The 14866-nt window shown below is 33.5% G+C and overlaps 2 long non-coding RNA genes across 2 annotated transcripts; both read right to left on the bottom strand.

Moving 5' to 3' along the window:
• Positions 1 to 4689: 4689 nt before the first annotated feature.
• Positions 4690 to 5592, bottom strand: LOC132054503 (uncharacterized). The gene is made up of 2 exons (XR_009414312.1): positions 5360 to 5592; positions 4690 to 5196 (listed from the first exon to the last, which is right to left on the bottom strand). It is a non-coding gene; the product is annotated as an uncharacterized LOC132054503 (long non-coding RNA).
• Positions 5593 to 8853: 3261 nt separating this feature from the next.
• On the bottom strand, positions 8854 to 9488 carry LOC132051964 (uncharacterized). Its single transcript, XR_009413924.1, has 2 exons — positions 9308 to 9488; positions 8854 to 9174 (listed from the first exon to the last, which is right to left on the bottom strand). It is a non-coding gene; the product is annotated as an uncharacterized LOC132051964 (long non-coding RNA).
• Between the last annotated feature and the right edge of the window lie 5378 nt (positions 9489 to 14866).

Raw genomic sequence — 14866 nt, 5'->3', positions numbered from 1 at the left:
ACTTTACCCTTATTTATATCTAAGTTTTAATCTCTCTCCATTAAATGTTTACTCTATTTATGTGTCATCTTCATTAATGAAAAAAATCTAATAAGGGTAAAATGGGGAAAAATAATTAATTATGCCTTGAACTTGTCATCTCCATTAATGACAAAAATCTACTAGGGGTAAAATGGAAAAAAATAATTAATTATGCCTTGAACTTCTAAAATAACAAATAATTTGAAACAACTATTTTTAGTTACCACGATAAATAATTTGAGACAGAAGGGGTAATATAGTTTGTAAATTCAGACAACAAAAGTTGGTTGCATAACGCACCACGTTGAGATTGAAAATAATTAATTAGTATAAGTTAATGCTTTGTAACATATAGTGGAAAGAAACAGAAAAATATTACTATTAGATTTTCCCAACCTAAATGGGGATTTGTAGCTCTTCTTAGGTGAATAAAAATAAAAGTTGGATGTAGTGTAAAACCAAAGAGAAAAAGGGACGAGTCAGTACACTCCATAAGTAGTTATTTAATCAAAATTCATTTTGTTTTCTTCTATGATGTACGAGGCAACTTGCCTTGAGATTCCTCGGAATAGAAGAAAACAACTATAAAGATATCTTGTGTGTAATTTTTAAATTTCTTACATAAAGATAAATATAAATTTACAAATGAATATGTAAAGAATTACAAAATCAGTTGACCCCTAACCCAAAGGTCAACTCATGGAGATACTAATCATTCAGAAAAAGGGAGCTTTTTCTTCTTGTAATTTTTCTCTCTTGCCATATTCTTGAATGTTTTTCTCTTGTAAAAAGGATCTTCTTAAAAAAGGAAACAAGAAACACCAATAAATCTCCCAGATTGAGGTCATAACCTAAGAAAACTTCTCATGCTATATGTTTGCCATAAATTTTTATCACCGTGAATAGATATTTTCCGCAATGAAAACTAATTGATGGGTTTATAAAGTTAGGCATTTGAATCAAGCCTATCTGCCTATGGTTCAGGTCGGTTTGGTTAATTAATTTTCCTGTAATGACAGTATAACCACCTCATTAAAGCTAGCGGGCCCAGTTACTATACCTGGGGCTGTATAGTCATTTTCAAAATAGTAATAATAATAATAATAATAATAATAATAATAATAATAATTATTATTATTATTATTATTATCATCTAAAACATTCCAGAAGTCAAGTCAGTAATGTGGTTCTAAGACTCCACCCTCAATAGTGATTAGATTAATATTGATTTTTATGGTTATAAAAAAGGAGAAATATTGGAGTTATTCAATATTGATTTTTATGATTATAAAAAAGGAGAAATAATTGACTTCAACTAAAAAAAAGGATTCCTTATCGTGAAAACGAAGAAACTCTTTGTTGCTTTTCTTTATAATATGATTTGTAAGGTTTGAATTTGAATTAGTTGAATGATCGGTAGTATCAGATATCATATGGTTATCCAAAAAAAAAAGTATTGGTCATCATCCTCATTAACCATCCATCTTATATAAGCTACTCCATAACTAAGTAACGCAATAAAAAATGTTAATTTTGGAGTAGTTTTTGGGTTTATGGTCCCATTAAGTGATTAAGAAAAAAGAAAAAAAGGAAAATTGATTCAGAATTACAAGAATGAGTAAGGCTTCTTCTCTTCTCTTTTCTTTTCCCAGAAAGGTGTCTCAAGATTAGTTTTGATTTTTGAAGGTCCAGTTTTGATTTTTGAAGGTCCAAGTTTTTCTTAAAAACTATCAGAAGTACTTTTCTTGAACAAAGTTTACTTGTCCATGCTAACGAAACTAATGCGTACTTCTATATATGCTTCATGCCGCAAATCTCAAGTAATTCATTAGTGTCTGAACGATTGATGTATACTTAATTATAAGGGAAATTGAAATAGTTCCTTGAAAATGAGATGCTAATTAAGCATCTTCATCGACATTGTTCTTAATTAGTTAGTTTAAGAAGAGATTAGGATCTTTTTCTTTTAAAGGATTATAATTAGACAAGAGTAGATGTCATTTTTGCAAGGGAATATTAGACTCAATAATGGAGGTTGCTTATTCAAAGTGTCAACAAATATAATCCTGTAGAAGGAAGTACAACCACACAGACCAGAGTTTATTGAAGAATATCTAAATTGATGCCATCTTTTTCTTCTTTTTTATTTCGCCTCTAGATCAAGTTCTAAGATAGAAGCCTGTAAAAGTACTTGTGAATAAGGGTTTAAAATGCTCAGTTTTTAAGGTCAGTAAAAGTTTGGTTGGTAAACTTGTAAGTACGAATAAAGGCGTGATAATTCTGGAAAATTAAAGGGCTCCCAAGCCATTCCGCCGTATATCCGACAATTCATTGAGAAAACAAAAAGAAGAATAAAAGGAAGAAAGGTATGCAAAGGCTTAAAAGAGTGGATAAAGACGAAAGTTACTGGAGTTTGACTAGAACCACTCTGTTTGTCCTTTGGTGCTGTTTGAGTTTGAAAAAAAAAATAAAAAAAAATGGGCATTTGAACCCCCCACGGTACACTACTTGTGACCTCTTTGGATTTGGATTGTACTCCCTTACCTTACATCACGCCCTACAACTACAGAAAATTTTGCAAGAGACGATACGACATTTAAGAAATGCATCTTTGAGTCTAGTTAATTTCAAAAGTTTACCTTATGAGATGAAGATTGCCTAAGACCACATAAAAAACCACCCCCATCCCTATAGAGACAATACGGGGCTCGAACAAATATGACTCAGTCTTCGCTACGACACTACTACTTTTGGATAATAGCATAAATGTATCAAAAAACTTTTTGAATTATTTAAATACTTAACCTGTTTGGCCATGAGAATTTTTCATTTTTTTCTGAAATATTTTTTTACTTTACTTGAAAATCAGTGTTTAGCTATGAAAATTTTAAATATAACTAAATTTGAAAAACACCTAAAACTCAGTTTTCACTTTGTACATTCAAACAATCAAATATTCTTTGCAAAAACTATAACCAAACACAATCCATCTTCAACTTCAACTTCAAAATTCCAAATAAAATAAAAAATATTTGATTTTCATGGCCAAACACCTTCTTAAACTTCGTTCCAAAAATTTATTAAAGTACCAAAACAAAATATAACAATATAGGTGCTTGCTCTCTCGCCTACGCCCACATCTTGTGACGCTTTCAGGGCCGCAAAAAACACCAAATTCACCACTCAGCAGCCTTTTTCCCTGTTGCTATCCCCCATGACGACACATCTCACCTGTTTTCATCACATTCTAGAAAATATATATAAAGGTCATAACTTCACCTGCTTTCTTTAGCTGAATGTTGGAGAATACATAGGTTATAACCACTTCCCAATTCAATATTCTCAAGTATGGTTTAAATAAGAAAAATTGGCGTGGTAATACAATCCGGGTAAACTATTGGCACAAAATAGCCCAGGTTTTAGCTGTTGGCATCTGATAGCCTAATATTGTATTATCAAATAATGTATTAAAATATCGGTTCACATTATATGTATATCACACATTTTATACAAATATTTATTTAGAACATATAATGTATATCACACAATGTATATCTAACACTTGTTAATGTCATTTGGTCTGGATATGCAGTGATTGTTGGGGAAGTTTCCAAATTGGCTGCATATATTTATGCTCCAGCAGTTCTTGTGACCCCTCTTGGTGCGTTGAGCATAATTATCAGGTAACATTTTGAAGTCTCATTAGCTGTTTTAAACTCTGACAAGGAACTCGTGGTGATGTTTCCATAACTGAACTGAAAATATTTATGACTGAGGTGCAAATTTAAAATCGTGACAAACGGTGTAATTTTCTCAAATTAAAGACCAGGACAAAATAGGGACAAAGGTGCAAATGACCCATAAAAATGTCCCCTGAGAAAATCTCGGTTGCCCAATGGGCTTAGGAAAACGCCCATACAATTAAAGTATTTTTGAAGCACCATTTCTTTCATAAATTTCATCAACCGTTAGGGATAACAACAAACAAAGCAGGGGAAGGCTTTTATAGAATGTCACATAATTAATTGATATGCAAGGAAATACAATCTCGAATAGTCTCACGGATGAGATATTTGTTCTAATTTCTTAACTTTTTTAAATGGTGGAAAGACTGGCCAAAACCGCCCCTACTAATCTACTATACCATCTGTTTTGCGATCACTATTAGTCCAATATATGGGATCTATGCTCCTTTTGTCCTTTTCCTTTTTTCAATCGAAAGGCACAGCTTATGTTACTTTAATATATTATTATTCTTTTCATTAGTTTTCCTCCTCTTAACTTCACCCTCCCCATCCAATTAAGTTGGCACAAAACTATAATAAAAAGAAACAAATCTTGATAAGCAAAACGATCAGAGAGTACTTTTATTCAAATTAACACCTTGTTCGGATGGTTGTTTCGTATCGTTTCATATTATATTGTATTGTATTGTACTTCGTATTGTTCTGATGAATACAACACATTTGGATATATTGTATTGTTTTTCGTCGTTATATAATGTCTACACCTTAGCAATTTGAAGAATAAACCTACAATATTATAAAGAAAAGTAAGATATGTGGTAGAGTTATTATAAAAAAAAAGATAGGGTAAAGGATAAAATAAGATTACTAAATAATAAGTAAAAGCAAAATGAGAATAAACAGAATAAGGTAACAACGCGACCACACCAAATTGGCCATTACATATAATGAGATTTTTTGTAGTTACAGAACGATGAGTTTTGCAATACGTACAATATACTTTAAATAACAATAAAAAAAATATTGTATTTAAATTAACATATACAATACAATAAGTAATAACCATCTAAACAACAAAATACTGTAGGAACAGATGTAGGCCAAGACAACCCATCGTGATATACATTCGACATTGTAATCTAGGAACTTATTTTTTTCCATTAAGGAAAACCGAAATGGGAAAAGGAAAACACAAAAGCAAAGACAATAAACACACAAACATATACTCATATTTAGAACTTAGAAGCAACATCATTCATATTGTGTTGGCCATCAGTAATCCTTTATGTCGGGTGGCAGCCGTAGGTATGTTTAATAACATCGTAGAGACAACGAGAACACTTCCTATCAGTACAAGGGCTAGTGCTTGGACGACAGTATCCATCGCAAGCAGCATCCATTTTCACTCTTGGAGACTCAGCCAAATAAACTATAATCAATTAAAAAAATCCGGTATCAAAATCAAGATGTTATTCTAATAAAAGATGACACACACACACACATATATAGTATATATTAACATATGTTATAAACCAATATAAGACCATATCAAATGAAAAAAGAGAGGGAGAGGTTAGAAAAAGGTCATTTACCAGACATCACTATAAGCGCCACAGTGAAATAGAAAGCATAACTGCGAGCCATGACAAAAGTATTACTAAGATGGAGAAAATATAAGAGAATTATGTGTTATTGCTGTGCAATTTTTTGCTTCATGGACGGCAGTGAATTTATAGGCCTCTCTCTGACTCCTCTTCCTCATATTTCTCCCTATCTAATTTACAACTTGTCTTTAACTAAGGGTGTGTTTGGTAAGGAGGAAAACATTTTCATATTCTATTGGTCAAAAATTTTGAAAAAGATTTTTCCTAGGAAAACAAGTTTTTTAAAAATGTGAAAAATGACTTCATTAGTGGGAAGTGAAATAGGAAAAACAAGTTTCACAAGTGGCATTTTACATTAATTGTGTCCTCCCCACCCTCCAACACACCTCATCTTAATGCCCCCGGTAGCCTCCATCCCCACCACGCCCAACCCCTACCTCCAGCCGCACCTCTCATAATACTTGTCTTGATTATATACAAATACTTTTCGAATAGTATTTTTTTCTTATCTATACTGAACAAAAAAAAAAAAAAGGCCACTTATTTTAAAAACGCATTTTTCAAAAAAATATTTTCCTGTCAAACATTTCCCTTAGTGTCGACCACACCAAAGCTATATTATTGTACCAAGTTGAATCAATTATATGCAAGAAAAAGGGGAGGATAAGTCCGGATATTGAGCACCTTTTTTGTAGGCCTCCCTCGAGTTTTAACTTCTATCAATGGGATGTCAGTGGCATCGTTATAGAATAATTGGATTATATATATATATATATATATATATAACGTAAACTATATTACAGTTCTTGCAACCCCCACTTAGGCACTTTCCCCGTTTTCCTTTACATTTCACACTATTCACAAGTTCTCAATTCACTTCACCTAAAACTGCTTACAAAAAACAAACACAAAAAGCAAAAAAAATAAAAATCCATCAATCTTTTAACTAAGCAGAATTTTATAGTCATTTCTATTATATCAATCCAAGAATCTTATTTGCCCGTTTCCCCTGTTACTCCCTCCCATCCATTTTACTTGTAATGCTGCCATTTGAACGCCTCTTAAAAATATATTAACTAAAAAAAAGATAATTTTAATAAATTACTCTAATTTATTCTTTGATAACAATTCAATACTACTTTCTTTAAATACATTTATTAGAGTAAAAGTAAAAATAAAAAAAATATATTAATTCTATCTTGATTTTATAATAAAACCATTATTTTTAATAACCATAACAAATAAAATGGACCGGAAGAGATAATATAGTAATAACTGATTTAGGTAACTAAAAGTACCAGACAATATTAGATATTCGTTTGTCAACATGTATTGAGAACCACATCCAAAGTTAAAAGCAATTCGGCACAAAAGTTTAACTAAGAAAGAGTATATATATGAAGTATGAAGGAGAGGGGGTACACGATTAACCTTAGCTCCTTAAAAATTACATTTGTGTTAGATATAACCAACATTGTACTTGTAAGTAGATTCAAACTAGTAGAGCTCCTAATTATCAAATTGTTCTTGCGAGAAGGTATGATCTTTCTTAATCCTATCCAAGGGAAAGGAGTAAGTGCTAACAAAAGTAGAGTAGAGAAGGTTAAATGTTCATGTCAACGTTATGTATTACAAAGGTTCCTGGAGTGGAACCTGAAGTTGCAAGGAGAAACGTAAAATAATTATGATAATCATCATAGGCAGTTCTTTCCTGAGATTTGAGCTCCTTTTTTTAGTCTGCCTAATTTTGAAACTAGGAAATTCCATTTTATCCATCCTGAAAAATCCCCTGGCTTCCCGAGGTAATTCCGATAGAGTTGAAACGATCTCCTCATCCAGCTTTCCAACTCTGCTACCAAACTTAGCTAGAGCGTCTGCTACAGAGTTAGCTTATCTGTAACAGTGCCTGATTATAACTTGTATAGGTTGATTTATGCCTTGCAGTTTTTGATTTGGTGGTAGAGTTTTCATGTTACACTACTGTGTCCTTGGATCATATTGACCACCAACGAAGAGTCCAATTCCAGAATTATATTCCAGTAATTGTTACTCCCTCCGTCCTAGTTATGTGGCATCATTTGACTTGACATGGAGTTTAAGAAAAAAAGGAAGACTTTTGAAATGTGTGGTCCAAAATAAGCCTTATATAAATGTGTGGTTGTAAATCATTTCATAAAGTTAAATTGTTTTTAAATATAGAAAGATGATATTCTTTTTGAGACAGACTAAAAAGAAAATAGTGCCACATAAATTGGGATAGAGGGAGTAATTAGCAATACGCCAAGAAATAGCAAAAAGGGTAACCGACAGTTCAACAATTGTTAGTAGTGCAAAAATGCAGTTTTTGGGCAAAGGACGACACTCTTTGTTGGAATTTTCAAGAGAAAATAAAAGGAATAGGCAAAATGCCATGTGTAATTTTTTTTTTTTAATTAAGTGTTGACCGTCAAAAAGCATAAATGAGCCAAAAATTTGAACTGAGGGATATTTTTAGCAAAATAGATGCATGAAGGGTTTTTTTAGACCTTTTCTAACAGTTCAAGAGCATTTTTGCCCTTTTCCGTTAAATTTTTAACAAAATATTTAGGAGTTGACTAAAACTGCACCACTTATGCAAACATAATGGACTATTAATGCTCCATGTAAAAGAATATGTATGATTTTAGGTCCAAACCCAAAAATAATGTACTATTTTGATCCTTTTCTTGATAGTTTAATTTATTAAATTCTATGGGGGCAGGCAGGGTAGATATTTTGCCTTTTATGGATATATTTTTTTTTTTTTAAAACCATTGATATCCTATGTACAAATAAAAGCAGAACCACATAGTATGACATTCAAATTGAAGATGCGAATTATTAAAAGAAATACATGGTGCAAATAAAATTAAAAAAAAGGTGCAAAATGCAAAGAACTCCGGTTTCTACTATACTTTATTCTCGTATTTTATTTATTAAACTCATTAACCACATTTGGTTGGACAAATAAATTTTGGCTTATTTTATTTCACACAACTCATGAATGAATTTAATATGCATCATTATCATCCCCAAAATATTTGCTGGCATGATAGAATGTGAATAATTTGTAGAGAATGTATATTCTTATTATGCTTATCTCTTGATTTTTCAAACTGGACAAGTAAAAATAGACATCTATTTTTAGTATAGAAGACAAGTAAAAATGGACGGATAGAGTATTATTTATTGTTCTTTTCATTCACAAAGAAGTAAAATTATATAGTGGGAAGACGAGTTTTGGGTGCACAACTTGACCAGGAACCGGAGATACTTTGTAATGAAATAACATAGCTGAAGGTGCAGACATGATAAGCAAAACGATCATTGAGTTTTATTCAAATAACAAGTACAAATACTGCAGGAACAGTTGTAGGCCATCACAACCCATCTTGATATTGCATCGTCCGACATTGTCCTAATCTATAGGTAGAAGTAGAACTTAGTCGTTTTATTTTTTCCCATTTAAGGGAAAAAGCTAGAAAAGGAAAACATGAAAGCAAAGACAATAAACCATGCAAACATCATCTCATACTTAGAACAGAACTCATATTGTGTTGGCCATCAGTGATCGATCCTTTACGCGTGGCAGCCATAGGTAAGTTTAATAACATCGTAGTAACAACGGGGACATGTCCTATCAAGGCAATCAGTGCTCCTCCGACAGTATCCACCGCAACCACCCATCAGGTTATAACCAGTTAGTTTTGATTTGAGTTCTGTTATAGTCGGCGACAAGTCTCTCACAGCAACTACTTTCACTCTTGGAGAGTGAGCCAAATAAACTATAACATTAAAAAAAATATCAAGTGTCAAAATCAATATGTTATACCATTGTTATTCTAATGAGCAAAAGATGACACATATATATTGACATATGTAATAAAAAGAGAGGGAGGTGGTGAAAAGGTCATTTACCAGACATCACCAAAAGCGCAAAAGTGAAATAGAAAGCATAATTGCGAGCCATGACAAGAGAGAGAGATATATAAGAGAATTATGTGTTATTGCAATGCAATGTTTTGCTTCATGAATGGCTATGAATTTATAGGCCTTTCTCCCTCATATTTCTGCCTATGTAATTTACAACTTGTCTTTAACTATTTACAACTTGTCTTTAACTAACTTATATAATTAGGTGCCATGTTGAATCAATTTTATGCAAGAATAAGGGGAGGATAAGTCCGGATATTGAGCACCTTTTTAGTAGAGCCTCCCTCCAGTTTTAATTTCTCTCAATGGGATGTAGTGGGCATCGTCATAGATTTGGATTTTACCTAGATATATGTAATAACGACAAATATAATACTATTGAGATTAGTTGTAATGAATCAGGAAGACATGATCGAGCAATAAATATAATTAAGCTGATGCCCCGATGTATAGTAGAGCTCTACTGGAAGTAAGATGCACCGTTAACGAGATTCCATTGCCAAACCACCGTAGATTATGGATCTCGATTCTTGATTAACGAAGCAAAAATAAACCAAGCTGTCATAGTAATTCAAGATTCCCATGTGGAAGAGCTCTGTTCAACGGATCAAAGCAGGACTCAATCTTCTTTAGTCAAAGCTTTTTTTGCTTAATACTTCTTTAATTGGTGTCAATTGGTGTCAGTTGCTATTTTATTTTTTCTGGAATTGAATTTCTTCGCAAGCAATTATATACCGGCAACTAATGTGGTACTAAAATCATCCGAAGAAAAGGTCTTAGTCCATATATTTAGCAGCCTTTGTTGATGCCCTTAATGATACATTTAAATTTAATTGGTGGTGAAAAGGACCGATCTTAGCTAATAAATGCAACGTCAACTAAAATTGCTTTATACTAAGGGACTACTTTTTATTACATAAACAAAACAAAAGAAGCAAAGGTTTATCACATAATATCGAAGTAAAGCATAATGGGAATATTTCAAGATAGTTATGTTTTCTTTCCTTTTTTCAGTTGACCCAAATATTCACATGCCCAAACACTTTATAAATAAATCGTATGTAACTCAATTGACATTTAGTTTTCGCTACAAGTGAAAGTACATACTTTCTATTACTTATTCCTCCAAATCCATTTAAATAATGGTGTTTGAGCAGCATAGAAGTTTAAGAAATAAAAGAAGGTTGTTGAAACTTGTGGTATAAAACTAGCACAGAAATTTGTGTGGCTAGAAATCATTTCATTAAAGGCAAAAAAGTAAATCTAAAGTTGAATTTTTACTATATATAGAAAATTGTCATTCTTTTTGAGACTGATTAAAAAAAAGAGTGTCAATAAATTGGGACGGAGGGAGTATCTTTTATCTTGTGTGATTGATCGTCTGTAATTATTATTTATAGGTTTTCTTTTCTTACAAAGTGGTTGGTTTAATTAGGTAGCCCATCAGGTGTTAGTTGGACTTGGAACATCAGCCCGTCATCCTTCTACTGCGTCCACTCCTTGCTTTGTGAATCCACTCTTAGAGGCAGTCCATACTTCTGTTTGGGCCTCGTGACCCAACTCTGTGTTTGGATAGGGCAGATCAGACATTAACCTTCTGTAGTTTAAGCATGAAGAAGTTCCTTGGCCATCTTCCACCAACTTTCAAATTTGGTTGGCTATGGGTTCATTTTGGATGACACATATTGGTTTCAGAGTCCTAGTCCTAGCTAGGGGCACTACTATTGGTTTCCATTTTATACAGATGAGGATGTCATCCTATTTTGCAAAATATTCATTCATTATACGGAGATGGGCTTGGAAAGGCCCAAAGTATGCCTAAAGAATAGTAAGCTTCCGGTGCAAATAGTCCGCATCTCACAGACATGTCTATTTTCACTGAGCCTTTGTCCATCTACAGCTTGCTGTAATCTTCTAATATAACAAAATGCTCATCTCAGAGCTCAAAGATCGGCGTTGGTGATTTTCATGAAAATAAAAAGCTTAGTTTTAAGCAAGATTTTTGAACTGGTCCAAAATCAAACTCAACCTGTGTATATATGCGCTTTTTATTTAAAGAATGCAATATGAGCCCTCAAAGGTAAACCAACATTGTATCAGTGTTTTCAGAGGCGTTTTCGGTGCGAGCCCCGGGACGAGTCCCAGGGCGGGGAGTATCAAAAACGCTCCGAGGCGTAAATGAAAGGCGTAGATCCATAGGCGTACGCCCTAAAATTTGGGGCGTAAGTCCCGGGCGCAAAAGCGTAAGCCCCAGGCGTTAAATTTGATTTTTATTATTTTAAAAGTATTTTTGCTATAAATTATGATTTTTATTATTGGTATAATGATATTTATACTTTATGTTATTATGTTTTCATGTTGTAGTGATTTTTCCTAAAATATATAAATAAATAAAGCAACTCTCATAGAAAATAACAGTGCCATAAATATACTTTTTAGATGATTATGCCCTGAATTGATATGATAGAGATTTCATAGCACTATTTTCTTGAAGCAACTTTATTCATTTATTGTCATTGCTCTTACACTTTTTTCCCTTCTCCTTCTCTAAATATATAAATAAAAGTCAGTGCAAATATTAGTTGAGGTTGGAAAGAACTAATAGATCTGGAGATTGATTATGAAGTAAACGAAGATTTCAATTTAAAGATTATCTAGGCTATTATCATTTTTTGTATTGTTACCTTTCTCAAATAATATTTATAATAATTCTTTTTATATTATTGGTGATTTATTTGAATTTATTTGCAGAATTTTAATGAAAACATTACTTTTGCTTATTTTTTAGTAATAAAATTATAAATTTGAAGATACATATGAAACATACGCCCCGTAGATCCATGGGACTTACGCCCCGTGTCTCGAGGCTTACGCCTCGCCCCGTACTGCGCAAAACGTCTCGCTTCGCGCCCTCGCCGCTTAAAATATTGCATTGTACTCTGAAGAAGTTTTTAATACCAAATCCAATGGCACGTGGAAACTGACCATTTATACTCTTCAAGAACTCTTATTTAATTTAAAGAGTCCTGAGTACGTATTGATCATCAAAAGGCTCTAGATGATTGGCCATATTTAACCGTCAATTTAATGATATTTTCACAGTTTTCACTAATTAGTTCAAACAATAATAATTCATGAACTAACCCCAAAACGTTTTACATCTTTCTTTTTACACAGTAAATGTGGACATTCCATGAGTTGGAGATGTTTGACGTCCAAGGAGCCAAGTGCATTTTAATTAGTCACTCACATCTTTTGTTAGAGTAATTTCTTTAATCCCATCTCACTTGCCAGAAACTAAATCACAGTTAACTTAGTTTCTTACATGAGCCTGTATATACATGAAATAAACTATAGTAAAGAAGCAACAGTTTGTAATAAGCAAACGATCGAGATTTTTATTGCAAGTACAAATGCATAAAAAGTTATATGCCATGCCCAACTTTTGATGTAAGACCCTACCGCGTAGTCCTGATCTTAATTAAGTTGAACTTGGTCATTTCATTCTTTTTTCCTTGTCACAACAAAGCTGAAGGGAGAAAATTAAAAGACAATAACCAACAACACAAACTTCTAATTAAAACTTTTTGCCAGAAGCACCAGATCATTCATCTCGATCGATCATTTGCCATGAACTAATGATCCTTTAGATCGTGCAGGCATTGACGTATATAATACCATCGTATCTGCATTTATAACAAGCCCAAGCATCAGAGCAGTCATGATCAGACCTGCAATTTCTAAAACAAGTCAACCCAAAGGGATTAGCAGCTAGTTTTCTTTGGAGTCCTGCTATATCATGCCCCACGTCTCTCATAGCAATTACTTTCACTTCTGCAGATTCATGAGCCAAATAAACTGCATTAAAAAAAAAACATGTCAACGTCAATAGTATCATACATTTTTAATTTTTTAATTTTAAGCCAATCATCCTCTAATCAAAGATCATAGGATGTTGGGGGTTTGGCATTACCCCTACCTTGTATATTCCTTCATATCAACAAGAGGGGTGGAGGAGGACAAGGGCCAAAGCCTCCACGATTACATGAGAATGAAAGATCAGCCTAATACCACAAAAAAGAAACATGAAGGGGACAATGGGAGCTTGTACAAAAATATACATCCCTTCATGCTAGCTAATTGACTCCTAACTAACAAAAAAATTTGCTTTATCAACTCTACTCCTCAAACTTGGAAGTTGCCAAGAATCCATAAAGAAAGATCCTTTGATATTTCCAGGCAGTTGAGTATATGAGTTGTATTGTGTAGAGATATCGACATTAGCTGCAGATATTTGGCCGGTAGATCGGCCTACTGGTTTGCCTCTAGCGATGAGTGACTTTAACTTCAGCGTGCTCCATCAATTTTGCAGTGTTGAGAATGATTCCTTTTAGCTTAAGATTGTTGGTGGTTCTAGCATTCAACATATCGACAATAATTTGTGAGTCCGATTCCAGATGGATTTCTTTGTGACCCAAACGTAAACACTGTTGAATTCCCTCCATTGCGGCTGTGGCTTCAGCTATGTTATGAGAGTCGCATTGAATGGATTTGGCAAATGCAAAAATCATATTCCCGAGCTTGTTCTAATTATGCCACCGATTCTCGCCTTGCCATTTTGGAGAAAACTGGCATCTGAGTTGATTTTCACCCAGCCCGCCTCTGGTTTGTCCCATTTAACGTGAAAAAATGTTGTTTTTGGTTTCCACCTCTCAACTTCATGGCAGAGATTGTGCCATGGCCAATTGAACTTGGAATTTGGGAAAGCTTTAGCTAAAGCGGCATCAATGGTCCAGCTAACTTGGTGCCTCATTTTCCTGAAGTAGAATCTGCCTTGCTCGCCATATTTGCAAGCTGTCCAGTTTCTCCAAATTTCCCAGCAGATTGCCAAGGGGACTATGTTAACTAGGAGCTTGTGTACGCTGTTGTGGGTAGTTGTGTCTCTCCGAGCTTGAGGATTCTTCGATGGGCCAATTTCTCGTGTCTAATACCTAGGCGAACCAAATGACTCCCAGAGATATTTAGCGAGCTTGTCCCTCTACCAAAGTGTGTTGCATACTGTCGATAGGCGTGTTGCAGCATCTACAATTGGAGTTGTCAATTATGCCCAATCTAGCCAGATTCTCGTTGAAAGGAAGTTTGGATAAACAAGCCCTCCAACCTAAGAACGAATAATGGTATAAATCATACATTTATACCATTGTTATGCATAAACCAAAATTAAATGCATATAGATATAGACCATGCTTGAATAAATTTAAGTAATATACTGACAAGAGGGTTGCTCAGATGGTAAACACACCTCCACCTCCATCCTTAAAATTGGGGGTTCGAGTCACCAAGGAAGCAAAAAGGTGGGAGCTCCTAAGGAGGGGTAAAAAATAAAATAAAGTAATATATATCATAGTGTAAAGAATATTTTACACTATCAGGTCATTAAAAGAATATCTACATGTGATCCTTCTTGAAATATGATACTTGTAATTAACCTTAAAAATAAACAGGTGACCTGCTATAACAGATAAACTATCTTGATAATGTAAA

Source organism: Lycium ferocissimum, chromosome 4 (genome assembly GCF_029784015.1).
Source record: "Lycium ferocissimum isolate CSIRO_LF1 chromosome 4, AGI_CSIRO_Lferr_CH_V1, whole genome shotgun sequence".
In the NCBI taxonomy this organism is placed as follows: domain Eukaryota; kingdom Viridiplantae; phylum Streptophyta; class Magnoliopsida; order Solanales; family Solanaceae; genus Lycium; species Lycium ferocissimum.
The sequence above is the reverse complement of the archived record's forward strand: the minus strand, read 5'-3'. Positions and strand labels throughout refer to the sequence as shown.